General features: G+C 40.6%; 1 long non-coding RNA gene across 1 annotated transcript; it reads right to left on the bottom strand.

The window, feature by feature from the left end:
• Positions 1-4,503: 4,503 nt before the first annotated feature.
• LOC148381176 (uncharacterized) lies at positions 4,504-5,986 on the bottom strand. The gene is made up of 3 exons (XR_015854697.1): positions 5,801-5,986; positions 5,324-5,442; positions 4,504-4,920 (listed from the first exon to the last, which is right to left on the bottom strand). It is a non-coding gene; the product is annotated as an uncharacterized LOC148381176 (long non-coding RNA).
• Positions 5,987-6,000: the final 14 nt, after the last annotated feature.

Raw genomic sequence — 6,000 nt, 5'->3', positions numbered from 1 at the left:
GACTCAAACGCCAGTAATCCTCTTTTTCCCTCTACAGAGAACACAAAGCAATCTTATTTCGATGCCGCGACGGTGATAATCATATCCATCTCCTTGTGCGGCCAACACGCCATCGCGCATCCTGTAATTATCCTCCTGCGTGCAGATGGCGACGTTTGATTGAAATCGCTTTTTTTTTAGGGGGGCCGCCTTGAGCGGTTTATCGACGGTCTTTTCGGTAGAATGGTAAGGCAGCAGATGGAGATGTAGGTCACCGAGCGCTACCGAGCGCAGTGCTGCGCTCGTGACCGATCCCGTGGCGATAAAGGAAGCCTGCACCAATTGACTCGTTATTGGACCTGGTGGCCCTTTTCTGAACTTTCCGTGTTCCTTTGGAGTCGCCCATGTCGGAGTAATTACCATAGCGTGATAGCATCTCTGTTTAAGTCTTTGAGCTACATGAATCGCTTAGTATAAATCAGGGGCGACGTGATGAAGTGCTGTTGCCACCGGTGAAAATACACCAATGAAAATCGATCAACTTTTGAGTATGGTCCACTTATTCGAGCCTAATGCTAAAAACGCTGTAACACTGCAGCTCTGCTTACCTTTTGTCTTTTTACACAATTGCTTGGAGGGAGTTACGACAACAATTACTTGAATTTTTTAAAATTAAATTATGAAATCAATTTATTTACTTATAATGTATTTAATAATAAATGTAATTTATTATTAAATTAAAAAAATAATAGTCACTAGAAAGGAAAAAAATTACATTTAGCTTTTTGGGCGGCTGCTCATGAAAAAAGTTTTTGGGATTCTTTTGGAACGAAAATTAACTGTCGTTTTACCAACAGAAAAATAAGCAAGGCGATTAACAGACAATCTGATGTGACAAAGCTCTTTAGCCATTTTTTATTTCCGAAACATTTCAGCTCGGAGCTTTGGTGCGTTAATGCAAAGGGGTTAACAAGGAGCTTAATTGTGTAATCCGAATCCCGTCTGACGCACACACATTGTCCTATCCGTGACTTGACTGTTGAGACGTTGGTCAAAGGTCAGAAAAACTCTGAATATGACCCCAAAAAGTAAGTAATAGTTAAGAAAAGCAGGCCAAATTTGTCCTTCCCATCAGTGACCCCAGCCCCTCAGATCGTCCGTCCGTCTCTCTCTCTCTCTCTCTCTCTCTCTCTCTCTCTCTCTCTCGTTTTCAAAGCTGCTGTGACCCACATTCATCTCTCAGGCTAATCCTTTTGTTTCCCCTCATGGCCTGCGAGCACCTAACCGTATCTAATCCACGGCGGCGGCTTTATTCCAGCATTCGATTTCATCTCGTTCAAGCGTCTTTCCCGGTGATCGCCTGGTTTTCCTTCTCATTAATCGCTTCTCGTCTCTCATGCCGCTTTCATGTAATGCGAGGGTTGATGCCTTTGCGGCAATATCCAAGTGCCGTATTGAAAAGGAACATATTTTGGGACATTGGCTTTTCAATAGCTAACAGAAGACCAGCTATAAAGTATAGATTTACACAACAAAATAAATCTTGACTTGTGTGGAGTTTTGCTGTATGCAGATTATCATTTGATAAACAGCTTTGACTTGGTTGTTTGGTGCAGTTGAATCAAAATGGCGGCTCTATTGGCTTGACAAAAACAAAAACTTACCTGGATCAGCAAATGCCGACACGCAGCTACTGTATACATTAGTCATCCTGCGACTGCTCATATGATTGAAAAGCTAATGTTCTAAAGTTAATTCTCCAACTTTTTGTTCTTTTGCATGCGGCTACTTCCGCCCACAGCTTGACGCAAGCTGAGTTCAAGCTCTTTCTTAGTGTTCCCCGTATGCACCTGGGCCTTACATTTCCTGCATGACTCATCCAAGAGGTGTTTTTTGAGCTCAAAAGGTTGAATAATTCCCCTCAGGCCAGGAAAAAAAAAACACTTTGACATTTAATTAAAGAAACAAGTGAAGGAGACTTAAGTGTACGTGACTGACGGGTGGCAGGAAGTGAAGAGCTTTTCAAAATAAAAGAATCCATACAAAGGACACTGTGTGTGTTACTTACCATTTTTGGAGGGGTGATCGTCAAAGAGTTCTCGTGGTCGTCCACAATCCAGGTGGAAAGATTTGAGATTTGATGGCGTGTGATGCATAGGAAGCGGCAGTAAAACAGGCCAAAATTCTAATGGAGGGCAAGAGACAGTTCTTAGTGTTGACCACAATGGGTAAAGATTGAAAGCTAAAAATGTTATTTCAAAAACAGGTGTGCACTTACTATGCATGACCAGTTGAGATGGGGAGTTTTGGTATTCAAGAGTTGATTTTGAATGCAGCTGAGCACCAAGCAGCCAAGCTGTGGGAGCCAGCATGCTCGCTGAGTTAGATGGGATCAAATATTTATTTTATTCTTCCAAAAAAAAAACATGCACATTTTATACTGGGTGTTTTTAGGCATTTCTGATTGATAGCATAATCAACAACCATATATGGCACAGGTGTCAAACTCAAGGCCCGGGGGCCAGATATGGCCACCACATCATTTTATGTGGCCCGCAAAGACAAATTGTGCATCAAATTCGTGCCATTATTAGAATTGCAAATTGTCTTCACTTTTAACATCTTTTTTTTTATTTGACCAGTTTTTACTCATCTGATTTGAAAACGAGTTGTCAGTTTGTTTTGTAGCTTTTACTGTATATAATATGAGGTGCTCATACATTTATTTGGGTTGACAGTCATAATGGCCCTCCAAAAGAAGCTATGACTACAATGCAGCCTGCAAAAAAAAATTATTTTGACACCCCTGATATATGGTATATATATATTTTACATTCTACAATTTAGTACTTTCTAACAACATAGTCAAAACAAAATTAAATAGAATGTAACATTAGCGTTTTTAGCAGAGGATCAAAATTATATGCCCGTGAATAATGTTATATTGTCTATCTGCATGTGTTACTGCACTGTTTGTGTTTAGAAATCCATTGCTAATTCTAGTAGCCTATCTGTAGCATTTTCCATTACATGGTACATATTAGAAACCTAGCTGACCGTTTTATATACACGACATTGCACCACTGCATTTTCTGCATCATAAGTGAACAAACTTACCAATTCAGCCGGGGATGAACTAATTGTTTTTCCATCTGCATGCGGCTTGAGTTGAAGTTGAATTTCCCCTCGAGGTAATGTAACCAGCTCCATAAATCACAATGAAATGAACACAAGGCTTCCAAAAACCTTCCACCTGTCGGGCCCCAATTATGAGCCCGCTGTTTGTCCTTTTGTCGACACAAAACTCGCCGGAAAGAACAGAAATACAAACCCACGGCAGGTCTCCGACAAAAACAGCCGCGCAGCAGCAGGTATGACGAAAAACATCAATACTGCATTGACTTGGCTCTCCACTCGGTGCTGAAAAAACTCAGATTTATTTGGTCTTGGTGACCCTAGAAATACCACCAGTAATTAGAATGCGATTATTTGCTAACATTGTCTTTGTAAGGAGACAATGAGTAATGTGATTTAATTTGGAACACTTTTTTAAGTCCAACTTGGACAATTAGTATCGTAAGTAGATGTATAAACTGTGGGGCAAGTACCGCAAGGGGTGTAAAGTCCTAGTACAGGTATTTTAAAGGATATTGATTTTTTTTTTTTTTTTACTCAAAAATACCTTTCCTTTAGGGATAAAGGTATTTAGCCTAAAATAAAATGTCAAAGTCTGCTTTATTGTCAATTTCTTCACATGCCAAGACACACAAAGAGATCGAAATTACGTTCCCACTATCCCACGGTGACAAGACATAGTACACACTATACATACAAGTAAACACAAAAAAATAAAAACAAGGAGGCACAAACAATGAATAAATAAGAGTGACGAATAAATAAACAAATAACATAATAAATAAGAGGAGCAAAAATGGAGCAAGTGTGCATACAGCAGACAGTCAGAATACAGCGCAAAAGTACAGGACGCTACATATTGTAATGAAGTTATAATGAAATAGCCTTGGCAAGGTGATCACGCTGCTCTTCTTTCCCATGTGAAGCCATTTGAGACTTGTCTGTGATTAAGGGCTATATAAATAAACTTGACTTTATGTTTTAAACACAAACTGTCACGGATCGGCTGGAGCAGGGCGACCAAATGCAGCTTGGACCAGGGTTTATTCAGCAAAACAAACTAAGACTCGGCAAACTGACATGACTTAACGAAATAACAAAAGGACTAAGCGACAGGGACACGAAACAAAGGACGTGAAGACATTAAAACAACAGGAACCAACCGACATCAAGAGAACAACACACCATGATCCGACGGGGCATGAGGGGCAGACAGGACATATACACGACAGGTAACAAGAGGCAGGTGAGAATAATCAAACTAATCATGGGCACACAGGAGGGGAGGGGCGAGCACACAGACAGAAACCAAGACAACAGAGACACATAGTAACACGGCTGGGGACGAGACGTGACACAAACATGACATTTCTTGGTCTTAGTGAGTTAAAAAAAAAAAAAAAAAGCAAAAATTTGAATGTGAGGTCACCACCTCAATATGGATGGTGGGCATCAGGGGTTGCCGCATCCAGAGCATCTTTTCATTTAGTTTGTCATGTAAGGGAAGTTTTGTGCTTTCACGGGCTTTCACAATCGTGAAGTGTTTACAAGGAACAAGCTATGTCAGAGAAAATCTACATTCTCACTCTCACAGGAAAGCTCGGAACAGGTTAGGGCCATGCGGGTTGAAGGTTTCCGTGCTGTTGCTTTTAGTCAGCCGTCACCAGATAGAGAGTGGACAGTCGTCGGAGCAAATGTTCCGCTTTGGTCCCGGCTCGATGTGCCGCAAAGTGACGGATGCCTCCAGACAGAGGCCGGCTGCTGCTGTTGCCTTGAGGGGCCGAATGCCACAACGCGGCGAGAGGCCTAGGTACAGTTAACCCACATTTAGCAAAAGATATACATTTTGTTTTGTATTTTTTGTGTTTCCATTACTCTTATTTGGTTCATGCTTGCTCAAGATTGTGCAAAATGTCGGCATTAAACATGAGACAAACGTGTTATGTAACAAAAACATGGATACATACAAAATAAATAGAACAGCAATAAAATATTACAGAAATTCATCAGTTGTTACGAGCTAAAATCAACATTTATGTTCAAATTGAGGCACAATCTGTCAAAAGCACTTTTTGTAACACTGTGAAGCTTCACTTTTCCAAAAAAAAAAAAAAAAAAACATTGGTGCAATTTATTGTATGTGTACATATGCTCTAACTTGGTGGTGGTTGATCAGATCCTTATTTGTCTCTTGCTCACATTCCCTTACCTGGCCGTCCCAAGGTCGGGGGATGCCTGGGGTACTGTTTGGGTTGCTGGAGTCCATCAAAGCATTAATTGTGCCAAAACGACATCAATATCTCGCATCCTTTGCCCTATTTTCAGTCGCTATAGAAAATAAAGGTCTGGTTAGACCTCAGTTAGAGTGAATCTTTGACCATTTGTTGCTCTTTAACATGATGCAGGTTATTTATATTTGTATTGTGTGTATGGCTAACTGATTATTTCAACCTTAAAACAACAAACAGCATGTAATTCGTTGGAAACTGGGTTAGTATACAAAAACTCACGATTACGAGGTTGTTCGAATTGTGGAAATCCGGGGGGTTAGCAATTTGTTAGCAATTTGTACATTTAATCAACGTTAGACGACCCTTACTGTTTCACTATTGAGGGGAAACTCTCTCCTCCTCTTACGCCATTCTTTTACTGTTATAATTCATTCAGAAACCAACTTGAAAATTACCTGAAAAAAAGTCTTCATTGAATGCATATTTCGTCGTCAATCATGCGAGGAACGTGCTGCACCTTGTCGTGGGGCGCAGTCCGAGGCGTGGCGCAGCGCTTGACTCCGCCCACACGGATTCTAATCGCATTTTTTCCCCTCTTTATTGTCATTTTGCGTTTTTCGTTAATAAATACGACGTCTTCCTTTTCAACACGTTA

This window comes from Syngnathus floridae, chromosome 20 (genome assembly GCF_059516105.1).
Source record: "Syngnathus floridae isolate MCC-2025c chromosome 20, RoL_Sflo_1.0, whole genome shotgun sequence".
Classification (NCBI taxonomy): domain Eukaryota; kingdom Metazoa; phylum Chordata; class Actinopteri; order Syngnathiformes; family Syngnathidae; genus Syngnathus; species Syngnathus floridae.
This window is presented reverse-complemented; position numbering and strand designations above follow the sequence as displayed.